This window comes from Mauremys reevesii, linkage group 12 (genome assembly GCF_016161935.1).
Source record: "Mauremys reevesii isolate NIE-2019 linkage group 12, ASM1616193v1, whole genome shotgun sequence".
NCBI lineage: Eukaryota > Metazoa > Chordata > Testudines > Geoemydidae > Mauremys > Mauremys reevesii.
In genome coordinates this window covers 49,672,473-49,691,723 of record NC_052634.1, presented here as the reverse complement: position 1 = coordinate 49,691,723, position 19,251 = coordinate 49,672,473, and the positions used below count along the sequence as shown (strand labels likewise).

General features: G+C 50.4%; 4 non-coding genes across 4 annotated transcripts; 3 read left to right on the top strand and 1 right to left on the bottom strand.

The window, feature by feature from the left end:
* The first annotated feature begins 3,389 nt into the window (after nt 1–3,389).
* LOC120376474 lies at nt 3,390–3,578 on the top strand. Its single transcript, XR_005587349.1, has one exon. It is a non-coding gene; the product is annotated as a U2 spliceosomal RNA (small nuclear RNA).
* A 4,326-nt stretch (nt 3,579–7,904) lies between these two features.
* On the bottom strand, nt 7,905–8,068 carry LOC120376227. Its single transcript, XR_005587132.1, has one exon. It is a non-coding gene; the product is annotated as a U1 spliceosomal RNA (small nuclear RNA).
* A 2,780-nt stretch (nt 8,069–10,848) lies between these two features.
* Nucleotides 10,849–10,920, top strand: TRNAC-GCA. The gene has a single exon. It is a non-coding gene; the product is annotated as a tRNA-Cys (tRNA).
* A 5,289-nt stretch (nt 10,921–16,209) lies between these two features.
* TRNAS-GCU lies at nt 16,210–16,291 on the top strand. Its single transcript has one exon. It is a non-coding gene; the product is annotated as a tRNA-Ser (tRNA).
* The last annotated feature ends 2,960 nt before the right edge of the window (nt 16,292–19,251 follow it).

The window sequence follows — 19,251 nt, the reverse complement described above, 5'->3', positions numbered from 1 at the left end:
CTTGTGCAAACAATTTAGTTTTTCCTTCTTACCGAGCCTAACCTAAATTAGAACAACATTGCACTTTGACCCAAGATCTTTTTCTTTTCTTTTCACTTTTCTTGGTGAAACCAAACCAAACCGAACAATCATTTTGGGTCCACCAAAATATTTCACTAAATATAATATTCATCCAAAAACCTTTCACCCAGCGCTATATACAAGTCTTTGGAAGTAACACCCCGGAGAAAGATCATTAAGCTTTTCCATTCCTAAGATCTAGCCGCTGAAGGCTTCTGAGCATGGGCTATGGGCCTTTCACCTCTAGGCCAGTGGTTACCCTCTTGCTCAGGTGGCTACTGATGAAAGGCAACGTGGTTTAGTGGCAGATCCATTTCAGCCTCCCCCTTCCAATGTCTACAGGAGGGTGTTTGTTTCGCATTGCATCTAAGAATCAAATCAATTCTCTTGAAACCTCAACCTGGAATCAAGGTGATTGTAGGTCAAGGAAGGAAGGTTTTGTTCATCCTGTTCTAGTAAATGCTCAAAGTTGCGATGCTTCTTGGAGCTTCCAGACACATTGGCCAGAATTTTCAGAAGGTCTCACACCCACCGCTAGGGCCAGATTTGCAGAAGAACTAGGCTCCCAGTTAGGCACTAAAATCTTTAGCCAGATTGTCAAAAAGGCTCAACCTATTTTTCCAAAAGATGAGTTATTTTGGAAAAAAGCTTGTAAAGATTGTGGGTGCTGGTTACTTGTCTATGTGGCCCACACTGCTGGAGTTGGAGGTTCACCATTGTTTTCTCAGAATGCGGTGTCCGTAGTCTGCCTCAGTTCTGGTGTCCATCTTTTATTCTCCTAATAAATCAGCAGGGAGACTAAAACAACATCGGACTCACAGGGCTCCCGGAAACCTGCCAATTTGGCTCACGGTGAAGGTGTATACAAATCATCTGTGCTGTAGAAGGGCTCTGGGAGTTGAAAGAGTTGTGAATTTAACCCTCTAGCGAGATGGCCCTTTTCTGCTTCCCAAAAGCTTTGGGTGCAGTAACAGCCCTGGGAAAAGCCCTGGCCCTCCTCACCTGCCCTTGCCCAGCACAACGCCTTTTCGGGCCTACACAGCTCCTCACACAACTCCCGCCTGGGACCTTACCCTCACCTACCAGCTCAGCAGCACCTTTTTTCCTCTCAAAACCTCCTCTTGCCACCCTCCCCCTTCCTCACTTCACACTCACCTCATCACAAACTCACCCATGGCCCCTTTGGCTTCTCAAGCGCCTCTGGAGGGACGCAGCTTCCCAGGCACGCAGATCCTTCCCTACAACGCTCACTGGATGGACATTGGAAACACAGCCCTTTCCAGGAGGTAATGCGTTGCTTTTGGACCCTGACGCCCGGCAAGAAGTCCTGGTACTCTTTTTCTGACCAATGGACCCCACTGACTTGCCTTTACCAAGCAGAAACTAAGGACCGGCTGATGGCTCTCTTTGCAAACGGACGCCATCAGACTGAGCCACGAGGCGTGCTGCAGGATAGCCCCTCCCCACCAAAAAGCAATGCCGTGACCCGGATTCGAACCTAGGCTGCTGCGGCCAGAGTGCAGAATACTAACCACTATACGATCATGGCCAGCCGCTGGGGGTGCAGGCAGCAACCCCGTGGAAAATGCTCAGCTCTGTGCTCTCGGGGCAGCCACCTACCTCGCCAGCATCACAGGTATTTCTCAAGTCTCCCCATTACAGTCACAGGTAAAATGCTGAGCAAAGGAAAAAAGACAGGAAGCCAATCCCATGCCTGTCCCTTTTTCTGTCTTCCTCCACCCCTGGACCAAGTCCCTCCCCGTTTGTCTGGGCCATTGTCCTCATGCCCCTGGCCAGCCTATTTCCCTTTGCATTTCTCCGTGGAGAGGAATGTTTATGAGTTTGTACCCAATTTTTTAAGGCTTTGCTTTGGCAAGGTTGTTGCCTGCTGTGAGAAAAACAGAAGGGGGCTACCTGAACTGGTGTCACTGGCTGAAGCTTTTCTATAGTATATGAAAAAAGCTCAGAGCTCTGAAAATGTTTTTTTTTCTTTAAGATTCTCATGTTAGTGAGATTGTTTCCTAGCTAGCAGGGGACTGTTTTGTGATGTGCATTCTACTGGCTCTTTGGTTTTGTATGTTTTTGGGAGGAACGGTGGAGGAGAGTATCACGGTTGAAGAGCAGCAAAGAAATGCGTTGTTGTTTGTGTTAACGTTTGGTTTTTCCTAAAAGTGTATGGTTTGGAGTCATTTGTAACTCTTCGGTTAGTTATTGGTAACGGCTTCTTATTGGGCCCCTGAGTTGAAAGGCTGCTCTTGCAGATTTTAGTTTGTCATTGTTGGAAGGTCAGTTCAAGAGCTGCTTTCTTAGTCTAGTCCGTGAGGGTTCTTCCGCCGCCCTCCTTAATATACCTTCCAGAAGGTGATTGCATGGTTTCCCTCGTCTTCCCACAGAAGAGAAATTGTCCATCCCTTTCCTGTTGGGAAAACACCAGTGTTTTAACTTAGGAAACGGTCAACGTTTTGCCCAGATGAGGGCTAGTTCATAGGAGCAGAAGAAGAGGAAGGTTGTGGCCCTTTGAGTCAGATTCCTAGCGTTTCAGGCCAGAAGGAACCAGCCGATCACCTCAGAGGGACTAAGGGGCACCAATGCCCCAAATGGCAAGGAATTGCTTTGATGCAATTGACTGTCTGTTTGAGCTAGTTCTGTGGGAAGGAGCAAAAAAGAGCCTCAGGGCTGCAGAATAGCGCCAGCATAGGCTTTCTTTGCCCTGTTTTGCTGTAAGAGTTAACCGTGAGAGATTGGTAGTCCAGGTCAGTGGGTGGGTTTATGGAAATTAGGAGTATAGAGGGGAAACTAGGGAGAGGAAGGCGTCTGCAAGACTTGTCTGTCTTTGAACAGAATTGTGTGTTAAGGGTTCTTGCTTCGAAGTCTTCCACTGGAGTCACTTTGGGGAAGTGATTCTCAGGTAGAGTTCCCGAGTTGTGGTGTTTGTTGCGTGTCTGGGAGCTTGTCCTGGTGAGGTCGAAATGGGTGGGCGCAGGGGTGTGCATGCGTGGCAGAGTGTGAGCATTGTTTCTTGGCTCCTTGGCTCCCAGATCAAAGTGTAGTGGAGGGTCACTTTATTGCCATTACCCAGTTTGCTCATTTATTCGTGCCCACGATTACCTATAAGCTGTTTGTATGAATGATGTACCCTCACTGTTTGCTGCCTGTACCTTGAACTCACCCATGGTATAGCCCGCATTGGGGACATGACAGACTGTGTATATGTATATGCCGTCCAATACCCAAACGCTAATATCCCCCTACAACCTGTATGTTACCCCCAATGACACAATAACTGATGCTTTAAACACTATGTATTGTTTATTTTTAAATATTCTCTAATACATTTTCAAATATTCTCTAATAAACTTTAAATCTGTTCTTATCAGTTTAATCTCTGTTATGTCCTTGATGTGAGGGCTGTATATTAGCTTAATTTTTGAAGCAGGGGGGGTTAGAACAGAAGCTTGCTTTGTCTGCCCCATGCATCGACCTAGTATTGCAGTGCTTCCAGGAACGGTGTATCTCCTTTAGGGGAGAACCTTCTGGTTAGAAAAGAAGAAAAAAAGTTGAACTGTGACACTTTCTTTAAAGCAGATGTTTTTTTGAAGTAGCAGAAAAATCTGGGTGTTTTTCTTTCTTTACAGTTTCTTGGAAGTGTTTTGTGAGACTATAGATGTAAGAGGTTCTTCTTTGTCTTGAAAGAGAATTATTTAAGAAGCTGGACTCCTTCTTTCTGCTGTGAGTCTTTTCAACAGTATGAGGGACAAATGCTTTCCAGATTCTGGGTCTGTTGGGGAGATGGGGTTTTTTGGTTTGTTTTTGTTTGTTTTTTGGGGGGTGGTTTGGGGTGGGGCGGTTGGAAATATTTGAGGTCACGTGTATATCCACAACTGCATGAGTTACATAGACTTCTCCCCACCTGGCCTACGTTCTATGTATCTTGGTTCGTAAGATCAAGACAAGGCACTAGGTGTTGTGCTGCGCCCAGCACACAGGGGCCCCAATCCTGATTTTTTTCCCCCCAAGCCTACTGTAATCTAAATGCTCAATAATAACCCTTAGCTTCTCATTGTTGCCACCCTCACTATTGGAAAATCCCCAAAATCACGACAGTGGCTTACAAATCAGGAGGATTCTTTTTTTAAAAAATGTAATGTGGGTTCTCTTTCTTTCCCTTCTGGTTTTCTGAACCAGGCAAGCTATAAACTTACCTTTCTAGTATGGCCAGAGCCCCAGAGAACAGGAGCCCCCGGCGCCTGGGGCTGGCAGGCAGCGGGGCTCCTCACGGTTGTGTGTTCCACACTTTGATTTCACCCACCAAGTATCAAGTGTGAACTCCTCAGACACTAGAACAGCCTTAACATGGAGTCACAGACAGACCCCTTGGGCACCCTGACTCTATCTTGCCACCCAGGTGTAGTAGAAGCTGCTGTAACACGCAAGCTCTGTATGTCCTTTAGGGCTAACCCTAGCCAAACAGCCGGGATCCCTTGCTGATGCTTAGAAGGTGTGCCGTCTCCCTTAAGTCCAAGCAGCATCGGGGCGGGAGGAACAACAGTTTCTTCCTGACAGGGATTTTTATTCCATTCCCCCAGAGCTCAAGCTGATGGGGGCAAGTGTTTGTGCAGGGCTCTGCCTCCTCGGAGGTGTGTGAGGCGGAGCAATCAACCAAGTCTTTTGTCCATGGATGATCCACAGTGGCTTGTCTGATGTCTCAGTCAGGGCCTTCTCTTGTTGGAAAGGAGATGACGCCTCTTCTGGTAAACTAGCATTTCACACTTGGTAATTCTTCTCTCCTGATTGGTGGCGAGACGGCAGCAAGGGGGCTTACAGCTTTAGTGCCAACACGTATATATCACCTTACAACATGGGCTACGGCTATTATAGGTGAGAATAATGCATGCAGCAACTCACGAGCTTGTCATAAACTCTAAACACGTTTTTATAAAGCTAATGCCTGTTTTAACAACACTAACAAACAGGTGAGCAAGACTAGTTTCCAGCCATGCGTTTGTCACTTTTCAGTAAGGCCTAGGGGCCTTGGCATGAGCTGGCACCTGGTCTGCCAGTGTCAGAAGAGGATCTGCCCTCTCTTATCCCCAGGTGTCTGTACTGGGAGCAGTACTGTTCAACTTATTCATAAATGATCTGGGGAAAGGGCTAAACAGTGAGGTGGCAAAATTTGCAGATGATACAAAATTGCTCAAGAGAGTTAAATCCCAGGCAGACTGCCAAGAGCCACAAAGAGATCTCACAAAACTGGGTGACGGGACAACCGAATGGCAGATGAACATCGGTGCTCATAAGTGCAAAGTAATGCACATTGGCAAACATAATCCCAACTATCCCTATAAAACGATGGGGTCTAAATTAGCTGTTACCACGCGAGAAAGAGATCTGGAAGTCATTGTGGATAGTTCTCTGAAAACATCCACTCAATGTGCAGCGGAGCATTGGGAATCGTTAAGAAAGGGACAGGTAGTAAGACAGAAACTATCATATCGCCTCAATATCAATCCATGGTACGCCCACATCTTGAATACTGCATGCTGATGTGGTCGCCCCAATCTCAAAAAAGATATATGGGAATGGGAAAGATTCAGAAACGGACAACAAAGATGATGAGGGGATATGGACCAGCTTCCATCTAAGAAGAGATTCATAAGATTGGGACTTTTCATCTTGGAAAAGAGACGACTAAAGGGGGATACGAGGGAGGTCTATAAAACTATGACCGGCGTGGAGCAAGTAAATAAGGAAGAGGTATTTACTCCTTCTCATAACACATGAACTAGGGGTCACCAAATCAAATTAATAGGCAGCAGCTTTAAAACAAACAAAAGGAAGTCTTTCTTCACGCACCACACAGTCAACCTGTGGAACTCTTTGCCAGAGGATGTCGTGAAGGCCAAGACTATAACAGGGTTCAAAAAAGCACTAGATAAATTCATGGAGGATAGGTCCATCTATGGCGCTTTGCCAGCGGTATCCCTAGCTAGGTATCCCTGTTTGCCAGAAGCGGGGCATGGGCGACAGGGGATGGAGCACTTGATGATTCCCTGTTCTGTTCATTCCCTGGCATTGGCCGCTGTCAGCAGACAGGATACTGGGCTAGGTCTTGGTAAATCAGACAGAACCCGTTCGACAAACCTCTTCATTTCCTTGTTATTGCCTGACTCCTTTAATTCATTTCCTTTTCCTTATTTCCCAGCAGACCGACTAGGCACCAGATTTGGGTGCTAGCAGAGGGACCTGACGAGCTCCTTCTTTTGGGCAGCGTTGAACTTGCCAGGGCACAGTCAGATTCTGGATGCTCATCTGAATGTAACGCCTAGCGCTCACCTTTATTCTGTTTCTTAGCTCTTTTGGGCCATCGATCTTTGATCTGACCCGTAGGATCCCTGCATTAGGAGAGATGGCTAATTAATGAGCCCATAAACCTTGGAAATCAAATGAAACCTGAAGTCCGTAGAAGACCTCGAAAGGCCCTTGGGGGCTGGAGTGAGAGCTGAGGAAGAGTTCCCTGCACAGCTTACCTCTCCATTCTCGTTTTCCTGTCCTGAGCGCAAAAGCCAGGAAGCAGCTCCGGGTAGGGAGGGGATACCATATGTGTGCAGTGGTTAGACAGGAAACAGCGAGGAACTGGACTCGTATGGAGTGAAACTGTCAGCATCTTCTGTATGCCTGATGACTGCAGGTTTGAGAGAGTTATGTGGGAAGTGGAGGCTTACGTTGGGCTTTCAGAGGAAATGTAATGGAAAGGCAGCAGAAAGTGGAATCCCAGGTTTTTAAACAATCCTCCACTAACACACCAAACAGCTCAGGTCTAGTTACTCATTGAAAATTAGAATAAAGTTACAGCAAGATTTCATCATAAATGAAGTCAAAGCCTAAAGATTTCAGAACACAACTGCTACAAGGAGCCATGAGGGAAGCAATACAAAGTCAACCTTGTCTCAGAGAAAGGCAGTTAAACAATTTCTCTTTTTTAAAGCAGCATAATCTCCCCAAACGGAAGGGCACTGTTCCCGGAGAAGGGTCCTGGAGAGGGTTTTCCTCGTTGGTGCCGGCCATCCACCTCCCCGAAAGGCGGGAGCTAGGTCGACGGAAGAATTCTTCCGACCAAGGCGCGGACTGATGTAGCCGCGCCGATTTACGTTCCCCGTGCAGCCCAGGCCCGAGGGTCGGTGCGTGCTGAACAGTTAAGTCAAAACAGCTCCGTCCGTCAGAGGTGTGCAAAAGGGAAAACCCGCTCCTGCGCGGCACGGCCATGCCGCCCTAACCCCCAGCGTAGCTAAGGGCATTCGTGAAGGCGGTGGGTGGGCCTAAAGCAACGGAAAGCCCTCCTCCAGCATGGGGTTGTGACAGCCTAGTCTCCGTAGCACAGACAGGGTGGCCACCAAGAGACAGGAACAGACAGCGAAAGCCAAAGCGGCCCCAGGGCAGGGGGCGAGGCTGCCTGTTGGACGAGGGGACCAGGTGGGACAGGCGTTTTGGACAGGCCGTCCTCCCGTCAAAGGAGGAAGAGCCTGAGAAGGAGGGCCGGGCAAGAAGCTACAAGCAGCCAAAGAAGACACCGGTCCAAGCCCCCCCAAAAGCAGACTGGAGAGCAAACCAGCTGCAAAAGAGCAGGGAAAGCCAAGAGCACACAAAGCCTTATAAGACCTGAGTAAAGTTTAAGAGCTGAGCTTTGCTTACAAGAAGGAACAACAAAGGTGCCCAGAAGCACAGGGCCTGTAGAAAAGAGCACTCCCAAAAACACAGAAGAAAAACCTGTTTTCCTTAGAGTCTGCTTTGCAGTGCACTAAGCCTAAGCAGCCCACTTGTGGCTTTCTGTTGTTCTAACCAATTACCAGGGGAGAGCGTGAACACAGTCCCCCACTACCACAAACTATGCAGTTGAGTTTCCCGCATTTGGGGAAATCACTGGGGTCAGCACACCCGCAGTGCAATAGATGAGCCTCACCCTGGGAAAACCACCTTCATGATCATGGTATCACCCCTGCCAAGTAAGTATGAATTCTTTCCACCCGGCCGCAGCCCGCCCTCGCTCGCCCCTCACTTATAACACACGGGGCGGACCGACCGCCGGCCTCGCCCACACCGGCCCCCACTGCCGACAGCCGCCCCGACGCATCCCCCGGAGCCCCTCCCTTCTCCACGCCGAGCTCCCGGTGCCAAAGTCGGGCCCTGCCTGGCAGCCTGCGTCCGCTCCCACAATGCTCTGCTCGCACACAGATCTGCATACCTGCTCATGCGGCTCCGCCCCTCCGCTCGGGCCCCGCCCCCTGCCCGCCCGGGCCGCTGCTCTTGCCTGCCCTCTAGTGGTAGCCGGGTCCCGTCCCGGGAAGCCAGGCCATCAGAGAGACGACGTGGCCCACCTGCTGCTGGGGAAAGAGCGCAGCTTGCGTGTCGCTTCTCTCTCTCTCGCTCTTTCCCTCTCTCTCCCCCCACCGGAAGTTGGTCCCATACAAGAATGACCTCCCCTGCCTTGTCTCGCGTCAGTTTCTCCTCAGGGCAGAAGGTCGGGCGTTGTCAGCCACTCTCCAGAAACTGGACGGCCACTCGATCCCTTTTGTTACCTGCCAAGTGAGGCTGAGTGCACTGGCAGGCAGCGCTGCCCAGAGTGGGGGGCAAGAGGGGCAATTTGCCCCAGGCCCCGAGCCCCATAGGGGCCCCCACCAGAGTTTTTCAGGGCCCTTGGAGCAGGGTCCTTCACTCGCTCTGGGGGGCCTGGAAAACTCTTGCGGGGCTGGGCGCAGGAGCTTCCGCTCCCAGTCTTTGCTGGTGGCTGGGGTCCTTCCACCCCGGAGCGGAAGGACCTCTGTATTATTACATGATGATTCTGTTCTCACTGAATTGTCACTTCAAACTTTGCCCAGACCAGCTTCCCCAGCACACTCATGACTACACATCAGTGTAAGTGTGTCCATGGCTGAACAGCGAGAATTCCTGCCCATTTCCCTTTCAGCTGGAGCAGGATGAGACTATGTTTGTGTTAATGACATTGCTGTAGATTGTTGTTCATTCCCTACTCTGACAATTCAGACAGTCACTTTCCCATTCAAATCTCCAGCACATCGTTCCAGTAGCAGGGGGCAGGATTTCTCTGGGGCACTGAAATTTTTTCAGGGGGCTGGTGCACGAACTCAGTCTTGCATTCCACCCTTGATGTTTCATGGACTAAGAGCAGCAGCAGAAAGAAAGAGCCAATATCTCCCTGGCAGGGATGCAGGTGCCACGTCCCCTCTGTCTGACCATCGCATTGCAGGAGAGAAGGATTCACTGGAATCGAATGCCCTGGCTCAGACCAGAGACACAGGGAGGTTTTGCTGTTCACGGATCTGTGCAAAGGAAATTGTGTCTCTGTGCGAAATTGAGGCAGGAAATGAAACACGCAATACCCTAAGGAATGTGGGTGAAGGACTCAGGCTGAGCAATGATTTAACAGGGGTTTGCGTCAATTTATTGGCCTGATTAAAACTATGGCTAAAAGCCCCCTGTACCAGGGGCTGCGGGACAGGACAGGCAGTTCTGCGCGGAGTGTTCAGAGATGCCACGTATCTGCCCTTTCTCTGCACCGCCCCTGCTCCCAGAATGCACCAGGCCCTGGACTGAACTCTTCCCCTGCCGGCCGAGCTGGTTTCGTTTGCTGTGATCCTGTTGGCTTGGCAGGGGGGAAGTGACAGTCCCACCCCAGAGCCAACGCCCCCCTGTCACCCAGCCCCCTGACCCCCAGCAGTGCAGGTCAGCCAGGAGCTGGGCCCTGCCAGGCACTCAGGGGCATCTCCCCTGCAGCTGGGGGCTCTCCCTGGCGTGGTCTGTGGGAGCTCGTGCACTAACGGGGCAGCGGCAGCAGCCGCGTGGTGGGTTGGGCTGGTGACCCGGGCCCATCCCCTGGGGTCGGCTGGGTTCATGCTCAGGCGACTGGCCCCAGCCACCGGCCGAGCCCCACGGCCATGCTGCTGCTGTTACCGCACTAGCCCCTCACGCCCCCATTCCCTCACTGAAGCCGGAGAAGGTTTGCAGGGACGAGGTGGGAAGGGTTTGACCCCAATATCCCAGAGCTGATTCTCCTCACAAAGGGGTGTGTGCATGTGGTGGGTGCCGTGTGCAACGCCCTGTGCCCATGAGGAGGGGACCGGAGCTCTGCCGGCAGGAAGATTTATCCTGCAGGAGCCCTGCCCCCCTCCCCCAGGGGTTCCCCTGGAGCAGAGAAGCTTTGAATCCTCGCTGGAGACTAGAGACGCCCGAGCAGCACAAGCTGCCTGGCAGAGGTTCTGGATCAGGGCCTCACGGGCACATTGGGTTCATTCCCTCAGGGCTGCCCTGCCCAGTGCCAGGGCTGCTCTCACTCCCCAGCACAGAGGGGGCTGCAGGCTCTTTGCCAAGCTGGGTCCTAGCTCAAGGCAGATTTAACACTAGCAGGGGGCCCAGGTATGTGCTGGTGCCGCTCAGGGAGGGAATCTGGGCCAAAGACTGATTAGAAATTGGGTAACACTAAAGTGGGACTAGAAAGACCCTTGCTGGGACGTGGCGGGTAGGTAGCCCCCATTGTGTACCGTGCCCTCGCCGAGAAGTCTCTGGGAGAGTGGATTCTTCCTGATGGGCCACCAGCACGTCTCGTTGGTCCTGATGTCGGCTGCTCCTTTGTTGATACTGACAAGCTAGTTATGGGCCTTTCCCACTCACCCCATAGCTCCGGAATGCACAGACAGCAATACTGGTGTGGAAGAAACAAACGCCACTCTCAGGTTTCAAGATCCTTAAGATCACTGACTTGCAATGTAATTGTCAGGGGGTATAGCTCAGTGGTAGAGTGTTTGACTGCAGATCAAGTGGTCCTTGGTTCAAATCCAAGTGCCCCCTTAAAAGCCTGCTTCTTGAACAAAAATAACTGCATATCCATTTTCAGGAGCTCCACTGACTAGGGATGCCTGAAATGAATAGAAACACTCAACATCTTCCTGTGCAAATGCGTAAAAACCTAGCAAACATGTCCCTCCAATGAAATCAGTTCCAATCCTCTAAGTGTCTAGTTTATGTTTTCATCAATTAAACAAAGGCCCATGAAGAGACATTTGCAGGTCCTTGGCCTCCATGGGCTACAATGTGCAGAAGAACAAGAACCACATCCACCTGGGAGGCATGGACTAGTCTGTATTACATTTGATAAGTAAGTTGCCATTGGGACTGAAAACTCTACTGGAGGTGGACAGGAGCCTGTTGCAAAAATAACATAACCAAGATTTACCAAACTCCCTGTTACACATTCAATCCTCTCTTTTTTCTATTCTATTAAACTGGGAGCAAGTTACCAGTGACCCAGGGCTGGGGCGGAAGGAGGGTGCAAGTGGGGGGAGGAGCCCAGGGCTGGGGCAGCAAGGCGGGTGTGGGTGGGGGAGCACTGGTAGTGGAAGGGAGAGTCAAGAGCGGGGCAGCACAGGGTGTGGGGAGAGCCCAGGGCTGGCTTGGCAGGGCGGTGAGGGTGCGGGGGTAGAGCCCAGGGCTGGGGCAGCAGGGGGGTGTGAGTGGTGGGAGACCCAGAGCTGGGGAAGCAGGGGGTGCAGGTGTGGGGAGGGGAGAGCCCAGGGCTCAGGCAGCAAGGGGATGTGGGAGGCAAACAACATTTTTTTTGCTTGGGGAGGCAAAAAACCTAGAGCCGGCGCTGCCTCCACCTACCATGAGGTAGGTAGGAGCCAGGGGTGGCTATAGGAATTTCGCCGCCCCAAGCATGGCAGCACACCGCGGGGGGCGCTCTGGCGGTCGCCGGTCCCAAGGCTCTGGTGGACCTCCTGCAGATGTGCCTGCGGAGGGTCCGCTGGTCCCGCGGCTCCGGTGGAGCATCCGCAGGCACGCCTGCGGGAGATCCACTGGAGCCGCCTGCCGCCCTCCCACCAACCAGTGGAGCGCCCCTGCGGCATGCCGCCCCAAGCATGTGCTTGGCATGTTGGGGCCTGGAGCCAGCCCTGGTAGGAGCGGATCATTAGTGTTAAATCCTTGGGGCAGCCGGTGTAGGAAGCAATCACTTGAGGCCAGAGAGCAGGCAGCTAACCAAAACCTCCATTTTATTTACAGATATACAGAGAGCTCACTCAGCCGGTTGAAACCGGTTGAGCTAACCCATAATAATCTAACTCAGTTGCCATAGCAACAAAAACCATGACAACCAAATACACAACAATTAGTATCCCTACTTGAAATAGGGAGACGCTAAGGCTGAGAAAGGAGAATTGACTTGTCTTAGGTCACACAGCCAGTCAGTGGAAGAGTTGGGAGTAGGACACAAGAGCCCTGATTTTCAAACTAACCATCAGATCTTGAATTTCAGACATTGAATGACCTGAATAAAGTGCTCTCAGATGAGCTCCACACCAACAACAGTGCACAGTAATTATTCAGCAAGTATTTGAGGAGAACTGCAATGTTAGAGAGAATCATGAACTGCTCAGAGGCCATTAATGCAGCGAAGCAGCAAAATTCATCAAACATAGAACTGGTTATGACTTATTTCCTTGGTCTTAAAAGAAAACAACAAGGACCTGAGTCTCCTCCCTGTCAATAACCCCCTGCTCAGCCAATCAGGGTAGAGACTGAGGACGGGAGGCTGAGGGTTCTCACCAGAGAGCCCAAAGGATGGCCCAGTTCACCGGTGGGGATCACTGCCCGAACACTATTTCAGCCCCACATTTTTGGGTGGACCTCCCAGAGTGGGAGCTGCAGAGCACTCCCCCGCAACACACACACACACACACACACACACACACACACACACACACACACACACACACACACACACACACACACACACACACACACACACCGCTCCTAGTGTTGGGAGGGGAACAGGAGAAAGGACAAAAGAAGCAAGAGATGAAGAGAAAGGGACCGAATGGCTGGGCAGCAGTTCTGCAGAAAAGGACCTAGGGGTTACGGTGGACGAAAAGCTGAATATGAGTCAACAGTGTGCCCTTGTTGCCAAGAAGGCTAATTGGATTTTGGGTTGTATAAGTAGGGGCATTGCCAGGGGATCGAGGGATGTGATCATTCCCCTCTACTCAGCACTGGTGAGGCCTCATTTGGAGTACTGTGTCCAATTTTGGTCCCCACACTACAAGAAGGATGTGGAGAAATTGGAGAGAGTCCAGCGGAGGGCAACAAAAATGATTAGGGGGCTGGAGCACATGACTTACGAGGAGAGGCTGAGGGAACTGGGATTGTTTAGTCTGCAGAAGAGAAGAATGAGGGGGGATTTGATAGCTGCTTTCAACTACCTGAAAGGGGGTTCCAAAGAGGACAGATCTAGACTGTTCTCAGTGGTAGAAGATGACAGAACAAGGAGTAATGGTCTCAAGTTGCAGAGGGGGAGGTTTAGCCTGGACATTAGGAAAAACTTTTTCACTAGTAGGGTGGTGAAGAACTGGAATGGGTTACCTAGGGAGGTGGTGGAATCTCCTTCCTTAGAGGTTTTTAAGGTCAGGCTTGTCAAAGCCCTGGCTGGGATGATTTAGTTGGGTTTGGTCCGGCTTTGAGCAGGGGGTTGGACTAGATACCTCCTGAGGTCCCTTCCAACCCTGATATTCTATGATACGATGATTCTATGAAAGGAGGGAGGGATGGATGGAGGAAAAGGTGAAACAAAAAGGACAAACCCTAATGTCCCCACTGATTCTATGGGACAAAATCCCAAGTGTGAAATAAAATTCTGCCTCCTTAAACTCATGTTTTCCATGCCTAGAATTCAACTGTCACCTGATGGATCAGACCGAACAGGTTTCAAACCTCGAGGAGGCTCTTACCTTCTAAACAGGGACCTCTGTTTTCTAGTAAAATCACTAAAAGGGAAGGAGAGAACTCGAAAGAGGTTCCTCCTGGTGCTCACATCTGTGAACCCGAATATTCTCTCAGTCCTCAAAGAGAGACCTCGAGATGGAGACTTGCTGAAGCAAAGCCACAGGGGTCTCTGAGGTTTCCCTGGCCCCTCGCCCCTGTCCTGCCTGGCTGATGTCAGCATCTCTCTGTGAGGTCACCATCTCCCCACCACCTTTGACCAATAGTCTTAGGTCCTGCAAAAGCCTTTTTGATGTCACTGCCACACCCCTCCCTTGCTGTGCTAATGTCCTGCCCCTGGCCAGGCACTTTGGAGGTTTGAACTACTCGCTGTGGATCACCCCACTCAAGGAGCGTTTGTTCTAGGAAGCAAGCCGGCTAGACAGGAAAACATTGGACGCTGCTCCCAATGCTACACTCAGTTTTTCAGAAATTAGTCAACTTTATGGCCAGAAGAGACGATTAGAGCATCTAATCTGACCACTTGAGGATCACTTAAGCTGCAGTCAAGCACTCTACCACTGAGCTATACCCCCACAATGACCTGAGTAGGGAATCGTGATTTCCAGGACTTTGAAGGACAAACCCTGCTTCATTGAGGTCCTTTGCCATTCCCAGACCACAGGTGGTTTTAAAAATGGGGTTTGATTAAACTTCTTAAATGTGGCAAACACCACAGCTTGCACACCCACCGATATAGCTTCTCCCACTGACATAGCTGCCACCTCTTGCAAAGTGGCTTAACTACACCCATAGGAAAACTCTCTCCCCTCAGCATAGAGCAGTGGTTCTCAAGCTGTGGGTTAGGACCCCAAAGTGGGATGTGACTCTGATTTAATGGGGTTGCCAGGGCTGGCATTAGACTTGTTGGTGCCTGGGGCTGAAGCCAAACGTCTGAGCCCCACCACCCAGGGCTGAATCCCTCAAGCTCTGGTTTTGCCCTCCCTTAAGTGGGGCAGGGCTCAGACTTTGTCTCCCCTGCCTCTGCCCAGTGTGGAGGGGCTTGGTCCCTCTTTCCACGGCCATGTAGAAAGTTTTTTTTTTTTGGCAGAAGGGGGTTATAGTGAAAGGAAGTTTGAGAAACACTGGCATAGAGCCTCTGAATATGTCTAGACTTGGCTCCCTGTGGCAGATCAGAGACAGAAAGTGCAGCCATGGAGACACCACACACCAACCTTGCCTAAGGGGCAAGAATCAAACCTCCACAGAAAGACGCCCGTTGCTTTCTAACCCATCCCCCTAAGCCCTCAGCCACCACCACTTAACAAAGGGGCTTTTCTACACTATGGTTCTGGTCTCACTGAAGGGTCATTTCCAGTTGTTTGCTCAGACCAGCATTAGGGGAAATGGTGCCCTGGGCAAAGCTTGTACTTTTGCACTTCCCCATTGCCCCTGGACGATCCCCACTCCCCCTTTACTGCTAGCTCCTGCACTCCCAACCCTTGCACCTCCTTCACCCCTAACTCCTGCCCCCTCCTGTGCCCCCTTTGCCCTTAACTCCCTGTGCCACCAGCCATTGCCCCTCTCCTGCAGCCCCTTCACATGGCTCCAGTGCTGGGGGCCCCACACTTGTTCTCCCTTTCCCTGGGCTTTGGCATCACTAGCCCCTGATTAGCGAGTAGGGTTCAGTGGTTCCCAAAATGTGGGGCATGACTCCTAGGGAGACACAGAGGAACATTCATGGGGGCACCTCAGGGCCTGAGCCAGCCCCCATGGAGGGAGCAGCTCTCAGCCCCACTCTGCCCCAGCTCTTCCCCAACCCCACCCTCAGCCTGGGGCTCTGGCTCCCAGCCCAGCCTCCACCCCCTAACCCCTCTCTGCACCCCTCTCCCCAGCAAGCAACAGCCCCACTCCCAGGCCCGGTTCTCGACCGTGGCTTCCGAGGGGCCACAGCCATGGCTAAGAGGGCACAGTGTGAAATGTTTGGGGACCACTGGTTTAGGGTCACGTTCTCAATCACTTCTACAAAGTCCAATAAAAGCTATTCCTCACCCACCCATCAGGACAGACTAGGTATGTTCTGCTGCCCTTCACTCATGCAGGAAGGATAATAACATTTTATTCCATTCAATCCTAAAGTGATTTGTAACCCGCCACCAGCCAAAACTGGTCATTTTGGGAAAGTGGCCCCATCATGCTGCATAGCTAGGCAGAGTAGGTGTGTCTGTGCAAACACGATCTGTTCCTGAAGTCTTTCCCCCAGCTCCTCACTAGATGTGAGTGGGGAGCTCATTCAGCCCCTGCTTCCGCTTAGTATTTCAAAACTCCTTATTGTCCCTATCTCTGCTGGCCTTAGATTTCTCCTCCTGTCTCTTCATTGACAGCTGAGATGAGGTGGCCAAGTGGTTAAGGTGATGGACCGCTAATCCATTGTGCTTTGCACACATGGGTTCGAATCCCATCCTCATCAGATGCATTTAGTCTTCATGCCTCTTCTATAGACAACCATCTCCCCTTTTGGTACAATGACAGATCAAACAATGTTGCTTCTTGCAAACAAAAACCTTCTCAGAAACTCAGAACTCTCTGGCTTTAAATAAAATGTCTAAATCCCAGATTTCTTAAAAAAAATTCTCTAGTGCTGTATTTCTTAGTTTTTATCTCAAAAGGGAACATCCTCATCATCTCCCCCAAACACTCTGGGACCTGCCCAAATTATTAAAATACCCTCAACCCGAGCAAGACCAGAGCAGTGAACCAGAGCTAGTGTCTAGACCAAGCTGTTCTGAAGGAGGCAACTCAAACATTTTCTCCCTGCTTCCCTGGGCAAGGTCTGACTGAGAAAACAAAATTTCCCAAACTGAAAAACCAATACTAGTCTGTTTGGGGACTTCGGTTTGAAAGTATTATTGTTATTATTCTCTTCTGATTTCTGAATCAGTTCAGTTCAGTCTTTGTCCTCCAGGTGTGTTTTCAGCTGTTGAGTTGTGGGGGAGAGAGGCCAAGTCATGATGTCTCTTCCCCTCTTTCATAGTTTCTTCCAACTTGCTAGGAAGCTCCTTTGCTACCATGTGAGTCAAGCAGTGTCCATTGTCTCTGTGCTATCTCGGAGAAGCCTGCATTGTACCCGTTCCTGGGCTAGTCCTTGGGAGTGTGGATCCCTTCAATGGGCCAGCAGCGAGTCTGGCTCCTCCCTTGTCGCACCTGAAAGGCTGGTGGGGGGCATTTCCCAACCTCATAACATATCTCAGTAACGCACACAGAGCAAAACTTCATAACTTCCCAACCAATGTGAGCACACACAATCCAACCTGATATTAATGTTCAACAGATCAAGACTTTTTAAATGATACCTCACGAGGCAGACTTTGTACAAACCATGTCATCATGATATGAGAGTGATGAATATGGGGCTTCCAGGTGCTGCTTTGAGCACAGCATGCCACACCTGGGCTTCCATTGCAATGGAGAGGTACCCTTAGAGTCCATCTCTCCTGGGATAAAGATGGCAGCACAGCTGGCCTGGGTCATCTGACTTGGGCTCCTGGACGTAAAGCTGAGGGGCTAAAAACTGTGGTGCAGATATTTGTGTTCACGCTGAAGCCTGGGAAGAAACCCTCACCCCTCATATGGCCTCAGAGGTTGGGCTCAAGCCCATATGTCTGCACTGTAATTTTATAGAGGTTGGGAGGGAGTTTAGCAAGTGGAAACGGTAAAACCACATTGAGGGGACTGGATCACTGACCTATCAGCTCTTAACACCCAAACTTTCAGTAATTCTATTATCAGTGCCTGTGAGTGTAATTTAAACCATAGGTCCATCTAGCTCTGAATCTTCTCTTCTGACAATAGCCAATACCAGGTGCCCCAAAGCCACTACCCACAGCACCCCTGGGAGTTGAACCCAGGATCTCTTGTTTACAAAAAGCAGTATTTTAACCAGCTAAGCCATGATACCTGCTATTACTTAAAGCATTGTCTTTGCCCACACCTGATTCTCTGCCAATCCCCACTGGGCCCTGACAAGTGTTGCTCGTGTTTGGATTCTGTAAAGCAGAGGAGCAGGTGAAGTTTTGCTCCCACGGTGTGTGTGTGATTCTTTGGACAGGTCTACACTACAAAATTAGGTGGGTGTAATTGCATTACTTAGGCTGACAATGCAGTTCTATCAACCTAATCTCGGTGTAGATAGTGGCTCAGCTGTCAGAACTTTCTGGAGCTATGAAAGGGGAGGGACCCAGCCTCTGTAGCAGGCAGGCGAGTTCATTGTGGGATACTGGTGGAGGCCAGTTATGGTGATATAATGACCAGCAGCATTTACACTGACAATGTGTCACTTTAAGTTTGCTGCACAAAGCTCTAGGCCTCTCGTCAAGGTGGTTTTATTTTGTCACCAAAACAGGGCAGTTTTGTCACCAGACGTGGCATTGCAGTGTGTACACCAGCCAAAAGCTGCTGATCGAGGGAGCGTTGTGTGTTTTTCACACACCTGAGCAATATAATGATGCTGAAATAACTTTGTAGTGCAGATCTGGCCAAAGATTCACAGACACAGCTTGCAAGGAAAACCTCACCTGCTCCTCTGCTTTGCAGAATCCAAACACAAGCAAAGCTTTTCAGGCCCCAGTGGGGATGGCAGGAAGTCAGGTGTGAGCAGACAATGTATTGTCACCACAGGCAGGCACCATGGCTTAGCTAGCTAAGAGCTTGTTCTGTAAATAAGTGATCCTGGGTTCAACTCCCAGTGGTACCTTGTTGATGAACTCTTGGGTGTACTTGGTATTGGCTACTCTCAGAGGACCATACACAGAGCTAGATGGGCCTCTGGTCCAGCCCAGTACAGCTGTTTAAATTACACTCACAGGCACTGATAACAGTATTACTGAAAGTTTGAGTGTTAAGAGCTGATAGGTCAGTGGTCCAGTCCCCTCAGTGCATTTTTACCATTCCAGGGGAGCAACCACGGCAGTTCTGGGGAGAGCTCTGGCTGCCAGGGGATCCAGCTAGGAGAGGGCGTGCTGGGGGCTCTGGAGGCCAGTCCAGTGGGGCTGTCAGAGGTGGCTTTACCAGTGGGGAGGTGCTAGGTCACATGTTGGTGGGGTGGGGAAGTAGGGACTACAGGATGTGAGGCTGGCTAAAATGAAACTGCACAAAAAACCCTCCCCCTTTGCTCCAGCTAAAGGCCCTACTTTGGCCTCTCCCCCTTTCATAAAAATCTCCATATCTACCCCAGCTCTCAGAAACCCCCTTTCTCCCATGGGTATTTTCACAGTTTCTTCCTTTTTTCATGGTCTCGTACAAGTATTTTTGCCATGGAAATGATCAAGTACATTTAACACGAGAAAAACAATCAAACGACACATCTGTATCTCCTTCCTCAAGCATGGTGTCTCAATTTATATATAGAAAAGTCTAGGCAGGCAGAGTCAC